At 40.7% G+C, this 25927-nt stretch overlaps 1 protein-coding gene across 2 annotated transcripts in view; it reads left to right on the forward strand.

The window, feature by feature from the left end:
* The window catches only part of GPC6 (glypican 6), a 1002313-nt gene that overhangs the window by 205013 nt on the left and 771373 nt on the right, over window positions 1-25927 (forward strand). The window contains exon 1 of one of the 2 annotated variants that reach the window (XM_037132472.2): window positions 19043-19131. The exons of the other annotated variant lie outside the window; for it this stretch is intronic. The gene's annotated coding sequence lies outside the window, so the exon portion shown is untranslated. Of the gene's footprint in view, window positions 1-19042; window positions 19132-25927 lie in introns of those variants that run through there. 2 annotated transcript variants of the gene reach the window in all.

Consider the following 25927-nt stretch of genomic DNA (forward strand, 5'->3'; position numbering starts at 1 on the left):
CATGTGGAAAATAGAAATAATTTTTCAAGGGGTACGCTTTAATGCTTTTTATTTATCATATTGTGCCTCGTGATACATACACTATGCAGTTATCATATTGTATAGCTAACAATATTAAACATCAGTATTTTTAAAAGATAGCAAGTTTTTGTGTTCACTTATATGGTATGAATAATATGGTGAGTTATATAACCATAGACCATTAAAAAAATGAAGTACCTTAGAATATGACTATGTGATTATAAAACATGGTTGTTTCCTGGGGTCTATTCTGTTAATGTAGGAAAAAAATGATGATTCACTTGGGCTTGTGAATGAACCAACATCAGTGCTTGTTGTTGCATGGTGTCTAGAAGAACCACATTAGATATTATGAGTAAGGTTTTCATGAAAAGCGTCTTACTTTTTTCCCTGACTAGTTATAAAAGTCATTGTGGAATGTATGACTCATTATCCTAGTGGTTTCATATTTAATGTGGCTTATATTAAATCCTTCTTATTTATGAAAGATAAAAATGATACGTAAGAGCATCTCAGATTTTAAAATATTAGTTTCATTGTCTTTGAGAAAAAACCCAAATTTAATAAACTCACTGAATTACAGATGATTTTGGTTAATTCAACAACTCTAATTACCTTAATTTTTTTAAAGCATAATAACTATTATTTCCATGAATGGGAGAAATAAAGATTCCTCCTGGCTTTATGGCGTTTTCTGTGGCATTCTCATGCCAGAGCCATTTCTCTGCAGTTTTTATTTTGTGACTCTCCTCCATTTTGGGCTGATAATGACATATTTTTATAATGTTTAAACAAGATTTCATGTTTCCAAAGACAACCAAAGAGAAGGACTGGGTAGTAAGTTTCTGAGGCCTGTCAGAGAACTATCAAAACCCAGTTAACTCAACTATCACAAGCAAAGAGTGCACAAGGAAATTGTTTATTCACTTTGAAACTAAAGAAGTATTTAATGTGAGATGCCTTTGGGAATGTGCATATAATTTATAGGGCCGAGAGCCAGAAAATCTTCACATATTGAGTTAGGAATAGAAATACAGGTCAAGTCTGACTTATTTTCAGAAGAAAATTATTTTATTCAAGGATGCTAAGATTTTTAGAGTTCCTTTGATTTCTTCATCCTTAACTATTTGTTTCATAAATGCAGAGTAAGTATAGCATTAACATCAGGTATTCTTTTTTAATATAAGAAAAAATGTATGAAGCCTTTTAATATTAATGTACTAGTTTAGAATGATTAATTATAAGATATTTAATGATACTTGGATGATCTCTTTGTGAATATATACGTTATTTTCTTATTGCACCTTTTAAAATGGAGAATTTTAGAATAGCTAGAGCTCATTTATTGAGCATTTTGGGGACATTTGTTATGTGCAGGATATTGGAAACCATTCAACCTGGCCAAGCTATGATTTCATTCCTTACAATGTTTATTAGGCTAGTCCCGACCAGGTAGCTCAGTTGTTTGGGCATCGCTCCACAAAGTGAAAGGTCACCAGTTCGATTCCCAGTCAGGGCACATACGAGAGGTGACCGTTCAATGTTTCTCTCTCACATCAATGTCCATCCCTCTCTTTCTCCCTCCTTCCCCATCTGTCAAAAAATAAATGAGTAAAACCTTTTAAAAAATAAAGAGGGTTTTAAAAGAGAGATTATTTAGGCTAGCAATAATAGAGCCAAACTTTAAATATGTTTGATGCCTAGACCCAGTTTCAATCTATGATTGCTTTGCCTGTTCTCAGATCCAGGGATAAACGTCAGTAACGCATGACCCAGACCCTGAAGGCATTTATCCTTTAGTCCTTCTCCCTAAACCTAATACAGAGCTTGGTATGCAAAATGGGTTTAAGGAGGACATGTTGAATGAGTGACTTCTCGAGATGGCCCTTTACAGATCAGTCTGAAACAGAGTGGGATGAATCGTGCCGTCAGGATGGTATCGACCTAGACACAGTTTACAGAGCAAACCCTAACATGCCTACGATTGAATGAGTGAATTCTGGAGATGGGACACTTACTCGGAATAACTGTGTTCATGCATATCTTCTGGGTCCACAGTACAATAAGGAGAGTTGCAGAGTGGGATTACCCAGTATTGGCTGAGAGAGACACGGCCCTGGTGGTGGTAGAGATTTGAGGGAGGGGCTGCTAAAAAATGCAGGGGAATTGCATGACGTCTGTGGGAAATGTCCCGTCACACCTGATATGTCTCCATGAACTGCGCCTGAAATATGGAGGAAAACTCTCCAAAACTTGTGAAAACAATACATCCCACCCTTTCCCACTGGTACTTTCAGGGACGAATGCCAACGTCAGAGTAATCTTGGAGATATCTCTACAGACTACTAAATCCTAGGTATCCTGGACTTTTAAGAAGGAGGGAGATAAGAAAAAGTTCTATAGCTGCTACACAGATGTAATCAGAGAGGGGGAATTTTTTTCCCTGCAGGCCTGGAGCCTAAGCTCCTGGAGAGAAGGAACCCTAAAGACTTATTTGCCTGGAGACTAGTTGAACCAGATGACATCTAGACCTTGCAACCAGGATAAACCGACAGTCTGTGGAAAAGCAGCACACCTGCTTGTAAGACAGGTGGAATCATATTGTGTGTCAAGGCTCTATTATAAATTCAAGAACTGTGAGTTGGGAAGCCCCAGCATAATTCCAAAAAAGGATTCAAGAACCAGGTTCCAAAAATCATCTGTTCAAACTTGACCGGTGAGCTCAGTTGGACACTCACAGCAAGAAGAATTGTAAAGTTCTGAGCTTGGAAACGGCCAAACAAACAAAACCAGGGCTAAGCAACATCCGACATAAATGTGCCTAAATATTTACAGGAAAAGCAGGAAAGCAGGGTGGTCTGTGGCTGCAGGAGATGCAGGCAGGATCCGGAAGGTTAAAAGTGCGTAGGAAGATAGCTTTCTAATAATTAGAGCTCTTCAAAATAGAATGGAGAAATCTCCTAAGGCAGTGAGTTTTCCTTTTCCATCACTGGAGTTTAAACCATCGATTCACTGGGAGGTAGAGGACGGACGGATGACTGGTGCTAAAAAGCAAAGGATTCAGTTCAGCAAATATCTATTGATCATTTTTCTACTTTGTACTATGAGCTAGGTTAACTCTAGGCTCCTTGGCCATCAGCAGTCCCTGCGATCCTGTGATTTGCAGATCCTTGTAAGAGAGGTTCAGATGGAAAACTGAAAATTCAGTGAGCAGTTATGATAGTGTGGGTGTGCCAGATGACAATGGTAAATTTACCACGGAGAGTGAGCGAGAGAAAGCCTGAGCCAGGTTTCTCTGGTTTAATTAATTCTAGAAACAGAAATAAAAGAGACATGCATGCAAAGGGCGGAATCTGTGAAGTCATTACACGGAAATGAAATTTACAACAAAGGCAATATAAGGGTTGCATTTGAGAAATATTGATAAGTGAATATCAAGTCATACATTCCCGATGAGACAATTTGGTTACTTTGGCAACACAGACACTATATTCCTTGTTTCTGATAAGCAGCATTCCTTTCATTCCCACCTGTGGCTTTTGTCAGTGGGGTCACTGACACTATGTCTCCAAAGGACATTCATGCTTAGATAAAAACTAATTAACATTTAAAACTGCAATATATATGCACCGACTTAGAGGGAATTTGTTTCCTTAATATTACTCTCAATACAACACAGAAAGACGTCATGGTGATTTCTCACTTCCTTAAAGGATATTGTTTTCAAATGTTTAATCAGATATAATACTTTTTATCTTGGTTATGTTTTCTGTTCCCAGTGGCTGAAATTACAGAAATATGAGCTCAGTACTATAAACTAGGGTTTTGCAGCACAATTATTTCTTTTGCTGTCAAGCTATATTAAACTGTTGGGTTTTAAAAACACATATATGGGGAAGAGCTTGTGATTAATTTTTGAAATAATGGCTTTATGGAGATATAATTCACACACAATGAAGTCACCATCTTAAAACAATTCTTTGTGTTTTAGCGTATTTGCAAAGTTGTACATTGATTACTACGTACTCTTTCCAGAACATTTCAATCACCCTCAAAGAGAGCCCATACCCGTTAGCAATCCCTTCCATTGACTTATAACCCCAGTACCTGGCAACCACTCATCTGCTTTCTGTCTCTGTTAATTTGTCCCTTCTGGATATTTCATGTAAATGTACATCTCCTTTCATTCACCATAATGTGTTCAGTGTTCACCCATGCTGTAGCACATTGATGAGTTCCATTCCTTTTCACTGCTGAATAGTAATCCATTCGTTTATCCATTTTTCACATGACAGACATTTGGGTTGTTTTCACCCTTTGCCTCTTATGAGTAATGGTGCTTTCAACAACTGTACACACGTTTTGGTGTGAACATATGTTTAAAAGTGAAATTGTGGGAACTCTGTCACTTTGTATTTCCACCAGCAATGTGTGAGGGCCCCAGTCTTCCACACCTCTGACACCCTGGGAATTATTTGTCCTTTTGGATGTAGCCATCCTAGTGGTTATAAAGTGGTGACCGAATTGTGGTCTTGATTTGTGTTTCCTCAATGGTTAATAACATTCAGCACCTTTTCATGTGCTCGTTGGCCAGTTGTATATCTTCTCTGCATAAATATCTCTTCAGATTCTTTCCATTTATCAATTACATGCTTTTAATAAGGTTTAGGAGTTCTTTATAGATTTTGAGTGCACACCCCTGAACAGATACATTGTTTGCAAATGTTTTCTCCCATTCTGTCCATTGTTCACTTTTTAGATGATTGTCTTTGGTGCACAGTATTTTAAAATTTTGATGGAGTCTTCACTTATTCTCCTTTTCTCATTTGTGCTTTTGTGTAACCTCCAAGAAATGACTGCCTAATCCAGGATCATCAATATTTACTCTTATGTTTTGTTCTGAGTTTTATTGTCTAAACTCTCACATGTAGGTCTCAGCTCTTATAGCTATATCCTTTAAGATGACCTTTATATATTGTATTAGTCAGGGGTCCAACTTCATTCCTTTGTACGTGGAAACCCAGTTGTGGCAGTACAATTTGTGGAAAAGACTGTCGTTACTCCATTGAATGGCATTAGTATCTTGTTAGTATCCAATTGACTGAAAGTGCAGGGTTTTTATGGATTCTGAATTTTATTCTATTTTTCTTTGTTTATCCTTTTGCCAGTACACATTGTCTTGATTACTGTAGTCTTGTAGGAAGCATTGAAATTGGGAAATATAAATCCTTCATCTTTTTCATTTTCAAGATCATTTTGGCTATTTGGGATTTCGTGCCTTTCCATATAAATTTTAGAATCAGCTTGCCAATTTCTGCCCAGAAGGCTGCTGGGATTTTGGTAGTTATTGCATTGAACATGTAGATCAGTTTGGAGATTGATAGATAAATTGCCATCTTAACAATATTAAGTCTTGTCATCCATTAAGGTTAAATATCCTTCCCTTTGTTTAGGGGTTATTTAATTTATTTTAATGATTGTGGGCAGTTGTCAGTGTCCAAGGTATACATTCTTTTGTTACATTTATTCTTAAGTATGCCATTCTTTCTGAGGCTATCTTTCTGAGGCTACTGTAAATAGAGTTTTCTTTTTTTTTTTTAAGATTTTATTTATTTATCTTTAGAGGGGAAGGGAAGGAGAGAGGGAGATAAATATCAGTGTATGGTTGCCTCTTGTGAGTCCCCTGCTGGGAACTGGCTTGCAACCCAGGCATGTGCCCTGACTGGGAATCGAACGGTGATCGTGTGTTCTGAGGCCCACGCTCAATCCACTGAGCTACACCAGCCAGGAGAATACAGTTTTCTTTTTGATTTAATGTTCATAATTATAACTGTGTAGAAATATAAGTGCTTTCTGTATGTCGATTCTGTATTCTTCAACCTTGCTGAACTCGTTTATTAGTTTTACTTATTTTTAATGGATTTCTTAGGATTGTCTGTATACAGAATCATACATCTATAAATATATATTTTAATTTATTTCTTTCCAATATAGGTATCTTTTTTCTTTTCCTTACTTAAGAGCCCTTGTGAGAGTGTGATTAAAAATATTAATTCAGCCAAGGTAAGATGTCAACTATTTGGATGTATTCTACTACAGTTAATTTGAAAATGTGTTCACCGAGGATACTAGCAGATAACACAATGCAATTTATACAAATCAAATCAAGAGTAATCTCTATCATTAGGAAATAATGCTGAAATTTATAAGTTTATGTATCCCTGATTCATAAGCCTAAATGAATGGCTGAGAAATCACTTTCTCAGGAATATAAAACAGAACCACAAATACAACCCCCCACAAATGATTGTACATTAGAAGGAAAGGAGAGTTATAACATCTAACTGTTAGGGGTTTACAAGGGCCCAGAATCTATGTTTCTGGACTCACATGTCCCCTACTGTGTTTTTGGAATACTCTTAATAGGCATTGCAGGAAGAACTGGTTTTCTAACAAATTAAGTGTGAAAAACTCTGAATTCAGAAAAGTAAAACAAGTTTCTTTTCTGGGCATCTCAGAGCCTTTAATGTGCTGATACTCATGTCCAAAACAGGGAATAGTATATACAATGTTTCCTGAGTATATTTGGCAACGGACTGCTCTTTTCAAAGATCTGTTAGCTCCATAGTACTGGACGTCATCTCCAAGTCAAACACACACTGGCGAGAATTTGAGATACGACTTTACCTAGTTGTGTGATCTGAGGTGCGTTACTTACACTTCTGTACAGTGGGAGTAACCTGTGTCCTTCACGCAAGGCTGACCTTCAGCAGTTTGCACACTGTAAGCCCCGCCCCCCTGTTTACGGCCAGTGGCTGTTCTAATTGGTGTTAAACATCTTGGCTGCCATCCCACCTAACCTCAGGGTGCTGTTAGGAGGATTAAAAGAAACCATAATGGACGACAGTTAGCATGGAGCCTGGTAGTAATATTTTGTTCTTATTATTTTATTAGTATTATTATTGTCATCCAAAGGAACACAATATACATAAGAAACCTTTCTTAAGTTTAGAGGGGGAAGGGAGTAGAGACCATGAGAGAAGGGAGGATTAAAAGCCAAAGGTTTCAGTTGCCCAGTGCCTTGAAATTAAGTGTGAAGAGGGTTTTTTCCTGGCTGGTGTGACTCAGTGGATTGAGCACTGGCCTGCAAACCAAGGGGTTGCCGGTTTGATTCCCAATCCGGGCACATGCTTGGGTTATGGGCCAGGGCCCCAGTAGAGGGCGTGTGAGAGGCAACCACATACGATGCTTCCTTCCCTCTCTTTATCTTTCCCTTCCCCTTTCTCTAAAATAAAATAAATAAAGTCTTTTAGAAAGAAGTGTGAAGAGGGTTTGGGTGGCCTGGGGACAGTAGAGATGGGTGACAGCCCCATGTAGAACAAAATGAGCACTTAGGGAAGAGACAGAAAGTAGAAGATGAAGTTCTCCATTTAAAAGAGTTTACACTGATCATTTATCTTCCCTGCCCACAACCTCTTTGCTTCTTTTCTTTTACCACATCATCTGTTTTTGAACACAACACTATCATCAGGAGAGAAGTGGGATAGTCGTTTAAAAACCGGACAGTCTTCTTTCTTTCTTCTCTAGAAACCGACAGCAAGATGTGAAATCAATATGTCCTAGGGGAAACAGCAGTAGTCATTTAAGAAACTTATCAAAACCAGATTTAAATTTAAATTAAATTTAGATTGTGAACCTGTTTCATGTATGGCAGATTTTAGGGACAAAAGTCTATAATCTGTCTTCTTTACTTCATCACATTGCTAAGGTTTTTTTTAGAAGTCACAACTCTGTAGCCTTTTTTCTTTATCCATGTTTTAAGTTGGTCCCCTAATATTCTGTCTTAACAAAATTTAACTGGTGTTGCTCAAGGGTTTTAAAGGCTGAGGTTTGTGTTCAACTTATAGTGAGAGGAAACCTATTCTACTGGGGCAGGTACATACAGACTTTGGAGCCAGTTTGGCTCTGCCCCTTGCATGCTCTGTAACCTTGGGCCACTTACCCCTCCGTGCCCCAGCTTCTTCACCTGCAAAACCTGGTCAGACTTTAGAATCTACTCTATGTAATTGTTAAAAAGATTTAATAAATTAATGCGTGTAAAGCCCTTAAGTGTGCCTGGCCCAGAGGATTTATTATACAAGCAGTGCCTGTGAAAGGTAACTTAAGGAAAAGATAGGTTATTTAGGAAGAAACGTTCAGAATTCCATTTTTGTCCCTTCTGGATTTGAACACTGCTAAGCAATTTGAGAATTATTAACACCAGCCAAACGGGATTTCTGTTCAATGCGCTGCTGGTGAGCTAATCCAAGAAAGGCTCTCCAGGCCGATGCAGTGCCTGGACCAATGCGATCTTGGCACTCCGTATGCCCCTCCGGGGTTGCGTCTGTCAGTGGCTCTTTTGTGAGTAAAAGATTAAAACAGCAGAAATCTAGATTTTTCTCATGTTCGATGAGAATGTAATGTTTTGTTTTTTTACCTGGGATCAAATAGTCGCCTAGAGCATCTACATTCATACCCTGTGTCCCGATTGCTCAGGCGCAAGCTAAAGTAACACCATTTTCTTTATTGTTATATGGTGTCTTGTCACCCTGCTTTATGAACAGTACCTTCTTAGCTCAGGGAGCAGCCAGGGGCAGGTCATAAAGTAAAGGATTACAGAGCAGAGATATTAGTGAAATAGAAGCATCAGCACTTCTTACTGTATTTAACTCAGAGATGAGGAGGTCTGCCTGGGGAGCTAATACTGCTTAACTGCATTCGGGCAAAAAGCCAAAAGGAAATTGTATTTCAAAGAGAGAAGGTTTGGCATTCCATACGCTGCGTAATCCCGGTCAGTTAACAGAGACGTATGGCCATTTAACACAGAAAATAAAAGGCTAAAAATGAAACTTTTATGTTAAGGAACACAATGTTGACATAGCAGGAGGCTGCAGGGCGACTGACAATATATCAAGTTCTTAAATTATTCAAGTGCAAATTGTTGGGAAACAGAGCCAGCGTCTTGGACTGAAGACTAAGTCTCATATGAACTTAATTTGTTCTTGGCACTTTCTGAGCCAGAGAGGCAGTAACGACGATCATGACAAATGGGTGAATTCAAGGTCATTTGCAGAAATCTTCTTAGTGTCCCAGAGAGCCAGAACTGTCCATAGGGAACTCTTCCTGAAGAAGTTGCAGTCACTGTCTGCCCACAGAAGTCGCCTTGGAGGGTTTAGGGGAAGTTAAACACAGGCTCACAGATGCCGGGTGTATTGTGCTCAAAAGCTGCTAACTTTTTTAGTGCTGGTTAGAAGGGAGGGTGTCATCTCCTTCTGAACAGCTAGCTATGGTTTCCTTGGTCTGTTGCCCCAGCTGGCCATGGCTTTAGGATACCTCCGTGCTGTGGAATCTCATCTGCTGGCTGCTGTGCTTTTTAAAATCTGGCGATTTGCTCTTTATTCTGTTCCGTGTGACATTTCTGGAGCTGCGTGACAGCCTGTACAGTTGCTGATCGATTGCTGTCCAGCACCAGGGCTTTGTGTGACGCGGACTTGCCCGGCATCTGGTTTTTTCCAGCTCGTCACATGGGCCGCATCGGTTCCGGTCCTCGGCACTCGCAGTGCACTCTGGGATGCAACCGTCTTGCTGCCCTTTTAATTGAGGGTGTACTACTTTGAATTCTTGGCTATACCTACAAACACCTGAGCGTGCACTTTAAAATGTCTTATCGTTTTTACCATTTTCAGTAGGGTAACTGCCACCTTCTGTATGGCATTGACCTATTCATTATTTTGAATTTCATGGCCAATAAGAGCCGATGCCTCAAAAACCTGATTGTAAGCCCTTTCCTCCTCAAAATGCTTGCTTAGGTGAATTATTGGTCAGTATTCTAAAAACAGTATTACAGTAGAACTGCGGGCAGATGATCTAAACTGTTTATGTACAAAGCCCTGTGTTTATTTTTTATTCATTGATATAGTTACTTATTCAGGATTTGTTTATTGATCCTGGAAACGTATTTGCAATAGGGTGCCAGCAGTTAAAACTGTGCTGTCCACGACTCTTAACTCTTTACATACACACGCACACGCATTTTGAGGACAGTGATTGCTACAGTATCCAGAGATTTTTTTTATGAACAAATTCAGATGGTTATCCCAAGTGATTTTTATGGATTTCTTAAGGATGCGACTTACTGGTTCGATGATAAGAAAACGGTTTACAGATTGTTTATCTTATCAGACATCCAAATACTCTCTTAAATAGAAGTTACTGCTGTGTCAAAAGGTAATTTGTTAGTGTAACTGAAAACCCAGTACGGTCCTATTGCTAACCACCAATAGCCAAAAACCTGGATACAGAGGTCGGTGGAAAGGAAAATGAATCATTTATTTAAAGTATATGCACTTTGATATAAAGGCAGGTTTCTGCCTCAAAGCCTGTTTTCTCTGAGCACCCAAAGAAAGTCCCCTGCAACCCTCTGCCAGCTGAGTTCAAGGTTATGCTAGGAACTTCTTCTCCTACCCGAAGGCACTGTCTTTTAAGTAATGTAGGCGGCTTAGCCGGTTTCCAGTTGCTGTTTGGCTTCAGATATCCTTCCGAGTCTGAGAGTCCTGGTGTCCTACTCACGGTGCCCCGTCCTCTTCCTCTGGTCGCTGCCCTCCAGTGTGTCTGTGCCTGACTGGGAAGGGCCCTCGCAGCACAGCTCCGGGCGTCAGCGCCACTGCCACTTCCCATGCGGAGAGGAGTGTGAGGATTGTTGCCTGGCCATACAGTTTCCCAGACCAGCACAGACCTATCAGCTAAACCCCGTTGGACATGTTGGTGTTGTGGGTCCAAGGCCCTGCCCAGGCTGGCTGGGTGCAGTGGCTGCCACAGTGGGTGCTGCCAGTGACGGCCCCCTCTAGAGGAGCACATGGATGGCAGGTGGGCGGCAGGCAAGTGGCAGGTGGCAGGTGGGCAGCTTTCCACAAACTCTGGTGCGCTACAGGGCCAAGGGACTTGTTGTCTGCCTGCACAGCTCCCAGGACCTGAAGACCAAGCCCCTTCCCCTCCCATCTTACTGGTCAGATGCCCGCTGCAGTCCAGGCGGGCCCGGGAGGGCTCTGAGAGTGGCACCAGGAATGGTCCTGGACCATGGGATCCTCAAAGCCCAGGGCCCAGGAACTCCAGTGATGCTGCCAATAAAGATCGGAGAACAAAGACTGTGGCGTTTCTTTACATCCTCCCTTTAAAGCTGCTCCCAGAATCCCCCACACGCTGGAAGGAGCTGCCGTGGTCGCCCTGGTTGTCACTGCCATGTGGGTCATCCTTTGTGTTTCCCCACCCCTTACCCATTTGGGGGGGTGGGGGGCAGGGTCCCCTGTTACATTAGGACAAGGCAAATCTCTTAGATGTCACTTGAATGTTTCGTCAAGGTCATAGGTCATCTTTAACTGCGGTGGGCGGGTAGGCTTCCGTCTTCTCTATTCACATTCACTTAATCAGAATGGGCTGCCGACCCGGCTTCTGAGCACATTCTGAAACAAGAGTGGGTTGGGGCACGTGCCTTCGCTGATATAAGCAAGTAACAGAGTAGGCTGTGGTGTGGATTGGTCTGTGGCACAGAACACCCGCACTTGGACTGGGGAGGGCGGGGGAGGAGGAGGAGGTGAATGTGCTGTAGACAACAGGCAGATTTCTGACACTCAACTAGCAATGGTGGTACTGGGATCTAGCTTTCTGGAACCTGAGTTATACACACACACACACACACACACACACACACATTTCACTCATTGCTTATGATTCCATCTTTAGTTTTGTTCATGTTTGGCTGTTACAGCCCCAGATTGCCTTTCTTGTATTAAAAAGTTAAATGTGAGATGTGAGGGGGCAGATGGGAACTGGGGAACTGTTTCTGATTTTTAGGGTACACAAAGATAAGTGTCTGCACTGAGTCATTTTCCAGTGTCTTCCTAGCTTTATCTCTTACTGTGAAACTCTTACCCACGAGCTCCCTGGTGAAGCTGTGACCTCTGATCCCACCTGGAAGCCATTGCTCCTCAGTGCTCAGAGCACTCTGAGCTTTTCCCTCCTTCCTTGTTTTTCAATGGCCTCCAGTGTCTCAGCATTCTTTGACACGCTTCTGTCTACCAGGAGCAGATAAGACAGATGATGCAAGTGACCATGAGGGTGATGTTTGGTGTAAGATGGGGGGAGGGAGGGCCCGAGAGAGAGGAGCTGAGGGGGCTGGTGGGAGAGGAGCCTGGGGAGTGACCTGTCCCTGAAGATGGGACTGTGGTTGGGAAGCATGGGGAGCAGAATAAGGAAGTAAAACACTGAACATTTGGAGAAAGGAAGTGGAGGTTGCAGTGAGTGAATAAAACCGAGAGCTTCAGACATCTCGGTAAGGAAGTGTTTTGGAAACGGGGTCAGCAGGGTGGTGAACATGTCAATTTGTGCTTCTACAATGAGTGCGGTGGGAGGACTCATTTCTACAGGGAAGGCATCTCAGCTGTAAAACACAACAGCATATTACCCCACATTCCACGGGCATGTATCTAGTTTACATCCTCAGAACTCATCTTCACTGTTAACTCATGTGTTTTAGATGGAATAAGATGTGACTTAGCCAACACATCCTGCAAGGAGTTTTGAAAGGTTTTAGAAATTCTGTTTAACAGTGTGCCTCCATAATGAAGTTCTTGTTCATGCACAGTGGGAGGGGTTCCATACAATCACTTTTTAAAGAGCATATGCAGTGTTCTGGTTGAAAATCCTGAGCCCTAAAAGCATTAAGTTTGCAGCAGTATTCTAACCTGATTCTCCTAATACTATTGAGGCATCTCCTTCTACAGAAAGACCTCCTACAGAATGTCACACTAATTCATCTGGATGTGTTAAAAGTTGCACCAGAAAATAGTGATTACATCACCCTGTGGTGCATAGTCTTAGGAACAGGAACCTTGCCTTTCTTTATGTACATTCTCTGTACTATTTGAGATGCCAAAGTTCGTTCCTTAAAGGACTTAATTCTGCATTTTTCTCAATTTTCTGAGACCAGTACATTGTTTAATGAGAAAGGATTGCTAAACCTGAAAGTGTAAAGATAGGGATATTAGCCTTTGGACCCACAGACGTCATTTCCTAATGACCTAAATCCCCAACTTCTGGGCAATAATTTGATATGGACTCCTCTAAGGAGAAATGACAATCCAGGGAGAAATTAGCCCCTGGAAGTATATCCAGAAGAAAGGCTCTCATCTTAAAGAAGACAGAGAAGAAAGAAGACAGAAATGGTCAGAAAAGTTCCTTCTCTGAAGGAATCAGGGCTTGAGGTCCCATAGGTCCCTTTATAGGACAGAGGCTGTTTGTGGAATTTTCACAAGAAATCTCTGCTGAATTTCCAGACTGTCACAGTTGACATAAAAAATGAGTGGTGGTTTGTTTTGCATTTTAAATGGTGCATGACTTTATCTATTTCGATATGTTTCTGTCGGACCACAAGACTGATAGAGTAGTGTCTACCAAATATTAGACTGAAAGATGTTTTAGAAAAACTGAAAAGTGACACTTCAAGAGAAGAGTCTAAACACGTAAGGTCGCACTTATTATAGACAAGGCTGGACTTGGGCCACATGTACGCAGGTAGGAGATAGTTTTATAATCAATCAGTGCATTGTTTCATCTCCCTTCAGCGTGGCCTCTGCATGGTTTACTTAGTCTCCCCTGCTGGGTCACTAATGACTTCTAGTTATATCATCATATATTTTATCCTTTTAATGTGCACCCCTTTGACAAGGGGGCTGCTGAGCCTCACAGAATTTTATCACTGCCGAGTGACAGTTCTGGAACTGAAGTCCCTGTTGCTATGACAAATAACTCAAATCCCTGTTGCTTTCACACAAACTCATTTCTTGCTCACACAGAGGTTGCTGCAGGTTTGGGGGAATCTTTAGGGCAGGGGTTAGCCCAATTTTCTTGAAGGGTTAGAGAGTCAGTATTTTAAGCATTGCAGCCAAGGGGCTGACTATTCTTACTCCAAGGATGAGTCATTTTTATATTTTATAGTTTGAAATATGAAAACTATTGTTAGCTAGTGGGCCCTGTGAAAACAGGCAATGTGTGGAATTTTGTCCTTGGGCCCTGGTGCACTGACCCCTGAGCATAGACACCAGTCCTCCAATGCACTGGCTCAGCAGCCCAAGCTGCTTCCCTTCCCCGACTTCCCTCTGTGGACACCTGGTTTTGTAATCTCTACTGGCAGTGCAAGAGTGGGCTAGAGAGTTGGGCACTAGCAAGTAAATGCTTCTATCCAGAAATGGCATTGGGTACACAGAGTCACGTGTGCAATCACAATTCGTCGGGGTGGGAGTAGAGACTTCTATATGTGCAGATGTAGAGGCAAAATGGATATTGCTGAACAGTGATGGTGCCTGGTGTAGCTGCCTATTGCTTTTGTCTGTATATCAGATATGGTTCTGCAGACGATAACAATGGAATCTTGTGGGGGGAAAAAAACACTTTCACATGAGAAAAGGGCCTAATAAAGATTCCTGGGGCTTGAGTTGTAGAGCAGGCAATACAAGCTCTCGCCTTTATCAGAATTAGCTAGTAAGTTCTGTGACTGTGTGTTATGTGCCATGGTTTAAAATAGAATTACTTATAGAGTAGTCATTCCATCTTTTTGGTAGACAGTGGTGACACTTTCATAGTTAAGGTAATATAAGATATCGTATGTATGAGCACTTGTAATTTGTGAAAAATAAGATTAACTCTTAAGATCTAACACCTATCTTTAAAATATACTGTTTTCCTAGGAAGGAAGTTTATATTTGGAGTTTTAGCAGGGTTAAACTTTCAAGGACAGCAAACTTAGAAAAGTGGTCAATCCAATAGTGAAAAAACAATGCCTTTAATTTAAAAATTATACTGTTTTAAACATTAAAGATGCAGAAAGTGGTGAAAACAAGGGCAGTTGTGATTTAGACATGGAGGTTAAGAGTTGGTTTGGCCCTGACAGGTCGCCAGATTCAGCAAATAAAAATAGGGAACACCTGGATAATTTTCACTTTCAAATATTGAACAGGGTATACTTATACTACAAAGTTATTTACTGTTCATCTGAAATTCAGACTTAGCTGGTGCCTATATTTGTATCTATGCCTTTGAGAGACATGCCTCATTTTTTTTTAACAAATTGAAGGTGTGTGGCAATTCTGCATCCAGCAAGTTTATTGGTGCCATTTTTCCAACAGTGTTTACTCATTTCATGTCTCTGTGTCACATTTTGGTAATCCTTGTCATATTTCAGACATTTAAATCACTATTATATTATGACGGTGATCTGTAATTAGTGGTCTTTGGTGTTACCAGGGCAAGACCCTCCTCTAACAGCAATTAGATTATGACTCATTAAAGGCTCAGATTGTGGTTAGCATTTTTTTGCAATAAAGTAATTTTTAAATAATTTTTTTATTGATTGACTTTAGAGAGAGAGGAAAGGAGAAGACGAGATCGAGAGAGAGACATCAGTTTGTTGTTCCACGTGTTTATGCTTTCACTGGTGGATTCTGGTATGTGCTGTGACCAGGGATAGAACCCACAACGTTGACATATAAGAATGATGCCCTAGCCAACGAAGCTACTCAGCCAGAACACAATAAAGTACTTTTTAATTCAGGTGTTTACATCTTTTAGACGTAATGTTATTGCACACTTAATAACCTATATAACATTTATGTCCACTGAGAAACCAAAAAAATTGTGGTTGTTACTCACTTTATTGCAATATTTGCTTTGTTGTGGTAGTTTACTACCCAAACCACAATGTCTGAGATGTGCGTGTTGCAGAAATTTGAACTGTACATGGTCCTTAAAGAGTTTGCGTGTGAGCATAGTTGCTTCTCATTATACACGGCACTTCTGTCGTAGCGGGTCACCACAAACACTGAATTAGCAGACACTGAGTGGCTCACGGCTCCTGAGGGAAATAGCAGTTGGGGTTCCCATCACAACAGTTTCGTCAGCTGTTCCGTAAGTAACCCTCATGTATGTGTCTAAAGCTTCTTCATTTAATATATATAACAAGTAATTCTATATAGTGTATCATTATAATATACCCTATTCAATATGGATTTAACTTTTTTTTGACCCTCAGTAACATGGCCATCAATTTCGTTGGCTTTCAACCACACCACAGTGGTGTCTGTTACATACCCTTTAAATCTATCGTGATTTTGGAATCTACGCATTTGGCCACTATTGGTGTTATTTTAGCACTTTCTAAACCAGCCCCACAAATGGATCTGACAGTTCTCGCTCCCCTTTGATGGATGTGCCCTGTTGCTGATTCGTTAACACTGACCTTGCACACAGCACCGTGATGCGTTCATGAATGAAACTCAACCAACACACCTATTTTCTCCGGAAGGCACATCGCAGACTTCTTGTGCTGGGACCCATAGACAGTGCTTAAGAACTGCCTCTTACACGATGAAATGACCAACACAAAAGCAATGATAAAAAAATACGGCACTCCATACACTTCAAAAGGACCCTTGTTTATAATATGAGAGCTGACTGATGTCCTGGCCGGGTGGCTCAGTTGGCTGACCATGCACTGCAAGGTTGGGGGTTTGATCCCAAGTCAGGACATACCTAGTCAGGTGGCAGTTTTGATCCGTATTGGGTCGTGTATGAAAGAAAGGCAAGCTGATCAATGTTTCTCCCAGTCCGACCCCGTCTAAAACCAGCGAGAACATATCCTCTGCCCAGGATTAAAAAAGCACATGGGAGCCCCCCTGGTGGAAGACAGGCAGAGTGTCGCCTTGTTTGACCTCCATCGGAAGGTGGGCTGCGGGTGACTGAAATGTCTCACCCTTCTGTGTTTGTTCACATACGATCACATGAATGTCTTGAGTTTTGGTAGTGAGGTTACAAATGCATCTCAACAAGGTGACAGGTTCATAGTATAGAATCCAGGGATGATGTGGAACAACCTTTGAAGCCCAAGTTAACAGACGGAGACCAACTTAAATAATAAGAATAGGAAAGAATGGACAATTTCCTTGGTGACATGATATATGACTCTGGTGTTCCACAAATGATAATAGTAACTACTAGACTGGAATCCTCACTATGTTTTGTGCCCAGAGCTGCATACTTAACACGAGTTATTGAATTCTTACCCTCATGAGGGAATATTCAAAACAGGGCCCTGTACCACACTAGCTACCCTAGTAATAATTATGATATGCCTATGACTATCTTAATGGTAATTTGATGTTGCCCACCAACTTCATTACAAAAAGTAATAAAGGAATCACGTTGAGTATCAGCCTCAAGTTGTGGTAACAGTAGTGTTATTGTAGTTCTATTGCAGCTGTGACTTTGCCATCCTGTGATTTCTCAGTGCTTTCTGCTATAGACTTCAGGTGTCTAAGTATTCGTCCCTTGTTCTAGCTGCAAATTGCCCCCCTGAAGCATTAATCCCTTGCCAGTGGCATTGGGATGATTTCCACAAGGACTGGATTCATGTCACAAAGGGAGGATTAAGAGTTCAGGTAGACACTCAGCCACAGGAGCCACAGATACATATTGAAAAGTAGGGTCTGTTCTCATGCAAATCCACAGGCAATAATGAGAAGGGGGGAGCACATTTACCAATGTGACACTGAAGTCAAAATGTTTTTGAATATTGTTGGAGGTTCTCACTATTTTTTAGCTGCAGTTATATTTTATCCTCCTCTTTTTCTGTGTGATGATTTATTCCCTCCTTGTTCTCCCTACAAAGTCCCCCAACTGGGAGTTAATGAAACCCCTCTTCTTATTTTGATGACAAATAATGGCCCTTGCTGGAGTCATTCACTTTCTATTTTACTTTTTCCCATGGAGAATCTACATACAATTTTATTATTTGCAACTGAAAATTTTACAACATGTGTTTGGCTGTCAAGTATAAACTATTATGTAAAATGACTGGTATCAAAAATACTGCTATACTCTAGTTGTTATTCTGTGCTGTATTCCTGAGAAACTTGCTAACCTGTTGATCTCAACATTCTTCCTAATTTTTAAACAAAAAATAAAATTTTAGAAAATGTATCCTGATGATAAAGCAACTGGAAGTTAGGAATCTTACAACCTTAATATTTTCCTTTTGCTGTGTGTACAATAAATAAGTATAGAGGATCTTTTAAATTATTGATGTTATATTATTAAAAATTTAATCCTTTAGCTCCAGTCCTTAGCACAGAAAAGAATTTCCAGTGACTATGAGTAGACTTTCTCATGTTAAGTGAGAAGTTTGCAAATATGTGTGTATACTGTTTGAGTGTATGAGTAAGTTGAAAGTTATCATTGTGCCTTTTTGTTATTCCATTCCTATTGTAGAAGCAGGATATAAGTTTCAAAATTTTCCAAAGGAAGGGCTGCTGATACTATATTAACCTGCCTATAGCAGAGGATTTAGTGACTTTCAAAATAGTTCTTAATTTTGTGTTGAAATGATTAAGTGTACTTTACTCTCATTATTAGCTTCAATTAATAAAAATCTGTTCTTTTTTTGTAATAACCATTGAAGTAATAAGAGTTTCAATTCTCCTTGGCATTCATTAAGTTCACTGAGTAGGTGTGAAATAAATAGCTCATCGTTTCAAAAATATGTGCCAATGTGCTAGTTAATGATTCTCAAGCAAGCAGTTGCTTTTTGAAAGAAACATATGTTTTCTTTTTGTTTCAAAACGGCACTGTTTTTGGAATTAACTTGCTTGTACGGTAGTGCTCCCATATCTGTGGTTTCACCTTCCCTGCTTTCAGTTACCCCTGCTTCCCCTTTGTGGGAAAATGGAGGCTCCAGAAATAAGCAATTCATAGGTTTTCAATGGCTTGCTTCTCTAAGTAGTGTGATGAAATCTCGCGAGTCCCAGTCTGTCCCGCCTTGGGCCATGAATCAGCCTTTTGTCCAGTGTCTCCATGATGCAGACTTAGCCACCATCTTGGTTATCAGATCAACTGTCGAGGTATCGGGTGCTTGTGTTCAAATAATCCTCGTTTCTCTTACTCATGGCTCTAAAGTGCAAAAGTACTGATGTTGGCAGTTCTGATATGCCAGAAAGCCGTGATAAAATGCTTCCTTGAAGTGAAAAGGTGAGTACAGTGCCATAAGATATTTTGATACAGAGAGACAACATTTAAATAATTTTATTACAGTATATTGTTACAATTGTTCTATTTTAGTATTAGTTATCATTGCTAATCTCTTACTGTGCCTAATTTATGCATTCAACTTTATCATAGGAATGTACGTTAGAAAAAAACAGTACATCTAGAGGCTGGTGCTATCCACAGTTTCAGGAGTGAGCTGGGGGTTTTGACATGTTTTTCCATGGGTGGGGGGGGAGTATCCGTATTGGTTAGTCCTCATGTAACAAGGACTCTGCATTTAACTTCTCCCAACTATGTGCGATCATGAATAACTTCTGTAACTTGTCATTTATTAACCTTGACCCATGTGAATTTCTCCAGGCATTCACTTCCCAACCACTATTTGTATTTTGAGGCTGATAGGTTTTATTTATTTAATTTCTTCAAAGTAATGGAGAATGGTAACAAACCAAACCAATCAATTAGTACCGTTGCTTTCCAAATGATCAAGAAATGGGAGGACTGTGTACAAAACTGAACTAAAACACTTCTGGCTGGGTGGCTCAGTTGGTCAGAGGGTTGTCCCAAACGCCAAAGGGTTGCAGGTTCGATTCTTGGTCAGGGCATATACCTAGGGTGCAGGTTCAGTGCCTGGTTGGGACATGTACCAGAGACAACCAACTGGTGTTTCTCTCTCACATCAGTATTTCCCTTTCTCTGCCTCCCTTCTCCCCTTTCCTCTTTCTCTCTCAAATCAATAAAAACATATATTTGTGTAAGGATTTAAAAAAAAACTAAACTAAGACAAGATTTGATGTTTTAGTCTTTAAGATTTCAACTATATTGTAAAAGTGTGACTACTTCGAAGTAATCCCGAATTTACTTTTACTAGCCCCTCTCCTCATGTGAAGGGCAAATGCTAGATTATTTTACAGGAATGATAACACTAAGGAGATACACAATCTCGGGAGGCCAACAAAATCTTAAAGGAGAACCAAAAGAATTTCCAAATAATAACTGGCTGAATCTTATAAAATCCACTCTTTTCTACCTTGTCCTTCATATATGGTGCAACCGGATATTCTGACCGTCATGTTAAGTAGGCACCTTGTGTATCAGAATAGCTTTTCTCGCGTGGCTGGCCCCGCCGGCCAGCCCTACTTGGGTATAGTATCGATGTGATGAATCTGGACAGTGTCAATGAACAAAAAAAAATGCATGCCACTTCACTTCAAGTTTTTTGCAGGCAATATTTACAGTATAAAATTCCCAACTGTTTTTATTTTAGGTTGTTTTGTCCCACAGACTGTAATCCAATTATTATGTACATGTAGTTGAAAGGCACTGATCACCAGTTTGAAAGTTTCCTGAGAGCTGCGAAAAACCATCTTGATAACAGAGTGAGGTCAAAGTCACTTCCGAAGTCAATGGCATTAATTCATTAATCTTAGAGGAGCCTTTATGGAACCATCCTCCTGGAACTCCCAGGCTAATCCCACCACCAGAGAAGCCCAGGACATTGGCCCATAGCACCACCCCCTCACAGGCCCCCAGTACAGTACCCTCTCGAAGCATCTTTTCCTCTAGATGCAGCATGGCTTGTTAGAAGTTCTAGACCTTTGGTAGTTCCTAATGTGAATATTTGCTAAATTTATTAAACTAAAGAATATTAATGGAGCATAATATTTTAATGTACCCTTCTCTCCACCCCAGAATTTATTTCACTGAATTCATTTCTTTACTGTGCAAGTGGAAGGACTGATCCCGAAAATGCTGGTGCCATGTGGGTTTTAAGGCTCCTTCATCCTCGTATTTTAACACCGTACAATCAGGGAGAAGTTCTTGTGAGACTCCAAACTTGCCCTTTTCTTTCCTGCTCCCTGATCTTCATACAGGCAACTACCTACCTTTGTGTGAAATGCCTGTTGACTATTTTTCTGATTGTTTTCTACTTACGCATTAAGAAATAGTAAAGGCAACTTTTTACAGGAAGACATTTTTAAACTACTTTGCCCCAATCCCTTCTCCCCTGTTTGTGTGATTTATAGAATTCCATATGTCCCTGCTGTAACATCATTTCACTTCATTGTAAAAAGTAATACTTAGAAGTTTTATGGTTTCCCTCACTGGATTATAACTTTCTTGGGCCTGAAAACAGGGTGTTACTTATCAATATGTTATTAAAGATGATCCCTTAGCCTGACACATTTTAGGAAAATGGCTATGAAAGCAATTCAAGGACAGTTGAGCTGGAATTAATATTGCACTACAATGAGAAGTCATAATCGTAATAATGTTATAGTGATATCATTAATATAGTTGCATACCAGCTACCATTTCATAGTAGCTATGGCCTAGAAGAATCCTTTGGCCTCAATTCAGCCTCATTATTTGCTGTAGTTATGTTCTCTGAAACAGTTGTGCACACCGAATTAGGGAATATGAAACCACTGAATTAGTGAGTATTGAACCATTGCTCCTACGGGCAATACAGGGTCCTGTGAGCCTCAGCTCTTGACAACAAATCTCACCTACCACGTATTTTCTTTGTAAGTCTTATCACGGTCTTCTTGCACTTAGGGACACTACATAGCAGTACTTCAGCACTACAGTCAAGGGCCATGTTAAATAGCCACATCACCCACAAAGAGCTCGTTAGAGCGAAAGAAAAATTGGCACTCAGCAGAACACTAAAAGGCCATTTCTTTATAGTACAAGAGCTGAAATGGGACAGAGTCACCCTGTTGGACCTCAGCTGGCAGTGAGTGTGTCAGGTGACCGAGATGGTTTTCCTGTTCTGTTCAAGTCTGTGAATGGCCGAAAGTGATGCACCTGTTGATTTTGGCATTACAACTGTACGTTAGCCATTGGGCAAATTTGCTACAAGAGATTCTGCAACTAATGAGAATCGACAGTATTTCTGTTATAAACTAACCTCACTATTTCTATTCCTAAGACTTGGGCCATGTGCTTCCTCTCCTTTATCTCCTTTTTATTTTTTGTCATTATTTAATAAAGGTGGTGGTCCAGGCTATTTGTTGGGGCCAGCAGGCTTCGCTAGGGGCAGTTTCTTCAGAGGGGAGAAACTTGTTTATTGGCTGCGATTTGCATCGCCCACAGCCCCCTGCGGGGCCTGGGGAGAGCTATCACTAATGGGGTTAGAGCAGCATTTCCAACCCTTTTCATCTCATGGCACACATGAAATAATTACTAAAATTCTGCAGCACATCTAAAAGTATATTTTTTGCTGATCTGACAAAAAGATAAGTGTAATTTCGACTCATTCACACCGAATGGTTATTGCTGTGTTGGCAGTCGTATTTTTTTTTATTTGGCAACCTAAGGGAAAAGGGGTCAGCGCCCCTGACTACACAGTCAGGTGCTTCAGTTCCACACATTCTGGCAGCACACGGGTTGAAAATGACTGGGTTAGATAAAGGTTAGGAGCTCTCAGCGAAGCCTACCTAATGTGCTGTCAAGTGAGTTCATCCGTTTTGAGGATTTGCAAAATTTGTTGTGTGGTTTGTAGATTGTTTAAAAAACAATCAGTTAGCCAATAAGAAATCATCTGTTTGCTCTCGGGAAGTATTGCCTTTGTTTTGTTCCGGTAGGAAAAACTAAGAGTGTACCAAGTAGGTGGCGATTAGAAGGTTACTTAAAGCATCACAAAGCTGGCACATGCAGGGGCAAGAGAGAGAGAGAGAGGAAGAGGCGACTGCTCTCTCTGGGGCCACTTCCCCATGAGCACTCTCCTTCCCTCTGGAAGGTCAGGCATTTCTGGAGGCCAAGATAACTCCTGCAGGCCACCTGTGCATCTTATCACTTTGATTTTTGACAAGGACCCTAGAGGTCTTAAAATTGAGGCAGACAATGAATGGTTCTATGACACATTTGATAAGCATGGTGGTTTCATTAAAATACCCAGGCTCTAAATTTCTCTTCATTCATACCATAAAGGATGCCCTTTTAAGGGGAGGGTATTCACACCCCTCCGTGTGAAGCCCTCCAGAGAAGGACAAAGAGCACAGTGGGAAGGTGGAAGCAGAGACCCTCAGAGCAGCCCTGCCTTTACCTGCTGGAGGCCTTGACCTCTTTGCTCAGACTCTGTATCTCGTCAAAGGGGTCAGGCTGCAGTCCACTTTGCTTTCTTCTTTTTTCTCCATCAATCATTTCTTAATTAGAAGACAGTGTCTTTTCTTGTCACACACCAGGTCTCAGCATACATAAAATCTTTGAATCCTTTCATTAAAACCTATACAAATCAACTCCTTATTTCCACAAGTCCAGCCAGATACTTGATATTATTATGAATACCTTTTTAATGGAGCTATTAAAAGGTTCTATAATGCAACTGACTGCTTAGTTTCCATCAGTCAATGGAACTTCAAGACTATGAACAATGATATAGGCGTTAAATTGCTAAATGCTGCAGACACCACACACCTATGTTGTAGATGACTCGTCTTTTGTTTTCTCGTTAGTTAGCCAATATTGACAAGACCCAGGAAAGTATAAGACATGAGTTGAATTTGTTTTCTCAAAAGCTAGTTTTTATTCTCTTCTGGCCGATAGAACGTTTTGAAAATAATGTAGAAAATGATCACTTCTTTCATTTTAGTGGGGTTGATTAAGAGCTGAAATGTTTTTCTGTTTAATAAAACATTGATTAAATAGTTTCTTGAACCAAGTATTATGGTTACCATTTTGCATATTAAAAAAAATCCTCTGTAAGATAAAGTCTTAAGAGACTTAGTAGAGAAGGCAGCAAACTTAAACACAGTATTCCTTCATTCACCATAGGAATTGAGCAGTTATATACCACACACTATTTTAATAAGCTAGGAATATACTTCTGGACTTGAAGGCTTATATTCTAGTGCCAGGAAAAAGAAATTAAACAAATTGAGTCATAGAGAATTGTCAGCTTGTGATAAACATTATGAAGAAAAACAAGCGGTGTAAGAGGAGAAGTGAGGGAGGGCGAAATTAGAAGGCATAGTTAAGGGTCAGCAATGTGAAATCAGTTGCTAATATGTACATTGGTGAGTAAGGAAATAGGGATTTCCTGGGCATGGCAAAATATGCTTTCTTATTTAGACTCCGGTGGCCAAGGAAGGTGCCATATGAGCAGAAAATGGAGAAATGGAGAGCAAGCTACTCCGTCAGTACCTGGGAGAAGAGCATGCCAGGACAGAGGAAGTAATAAACGTAAAGTCCCCGAGGTGGGCAGGGGTATGCCGAACATAGTTAAGCAATGCCAAGGGTGCTGGTGTGGCCAGAGGAAGTAGGGAGGGAGGTGTAACACAAGAGGTAGTCAGAGAGGAAGCTGGCGAAGGCTGGCATCACAGGGGGTCACCAAACCTGGGTTTTATTCTGAGAATGGAATACTGTTGAGGTTTTGAGTGAAGGACAGAAATGATTTGATGTCTGTGCTGAGAAGATAAGCTATGTAGAGTGTGCAGTAGAAGCAGTCCAGTGGAAGTGGCGGAGAGGTGGTGAATTCATCCTCTTTTTGAAGACAGGGAAGGCTCTCTTCACAGCCATCTGGGGGAAGGGAGGACGAAGCTGGGCTGGGAAGTTGCGGCATCAAGTGGGAGGACCGGCCCCTTCCTGTGCTGAGGCTGTGTAGTGTGCTTGTGTGTCCTTTGGAAGAGTATGGACTTCATACCCTTCGTACAGGGGCTGTAGAGCCCCTGGGACTTGAAAGACAGGATATTTCATGGTCACCTGTACAGGGATGGAGAGTGGATGACGGGAGAGCCAGCCTTGGCAGCACGAGGGAGAGGTGGTCCATGTGAAGTCAGCCCGTGCCAGTCGGGGTGGGCAGAGGAGGAAAATAATCAATAGTTTCATTTGAAGTGTATGCTGGCCCAAATCACTTGCGTTAGACCTTAAAACTAAAAGAACGTTGTGTTAGCAAGTTCATGGAAATTGCATATCTTTCAAAGTGAAAATATCTTACTTGTCATTATTTATCAGGTAACAAATCGGGTTTGACATGTTAAAAGCTGGTTCTCAAATGATGTGTGTTCCCCATCTAGTATGAATCCTGTCTTTCAGACTATGAGTGAGAACTGGTCTTTGCCTCTCCAACATAGACCCACACACTGATCTGTTGCTTTAAATATATTTTATCTGTTATGCTATTAGAGGTTTTCTAATTCCTCCCCTTAGCACCCTTGTACCTGGTACCTCTGTTCCCTCCAGCAGTCCCACCCCTTAGTTCATGTCCATGGATCGTGCATATAAGTTTTTTGGCTTCTCCATTTCCTATATTGTTCTTAACATGCCCCTGTCTGTTTTGTACCTACTAATTAGGCTTCTTAATCCCTGCACCTTTTTCCCCATTTTCTCCTTCCCCCCTCAGCTGATAATCCTCCAAATGATCTTCATATTGATGGTTCTGTTCCTGGTCTGCTTATTTGCTTAGTTTTTTTTTTTTTTTTAAGAATCAGTTGTTGATAGTTATGAATTTGTTCTCATTTTAATGTTCATAGTTTTGATCTCCTTTTTATTAAATAAGTGCCTTTAACATTTCATGTAATAATGGCTTGGTGATGATGAACTCCTTTAGCCTTACCTTGTCTGGAAAGCACTTCATCTGCCCTTCCATTCTAAATGATAACTTTGATGGATAGAATAATCTAGGTTGTAGGTCCTTGCTTTTCATCATTTCAAATAGTTCTTGCCAGTCCCTTCTTGCCTGCAAAGTTTCTTTTAAGAAATCAGTGGACAGTCTTATGGGAATTCCTTTGTAGGTAACTCTGCTTTTCTCTTGCTTCTTTTAAGATTCTCTCTT

This window comes from Artibeus jamaicensis, unplaced genomic scaffold (genome assembly GCF_021234435.1).
Source record: "Artibeus jamaicensis isolate MK-2021 breed Jamaican fruit bat unplaced genomic scaffold, CSHL_Jam_final contig_415, whole genome shotgun sequence".
Taxonomy (NCBI): domain Eukaryota; kingdom Metazoa; phylum Chordata; class Mammalia; order Chiroptera; family Phyllostomidae; genus Artibeus; species Artibeus jamaicensis.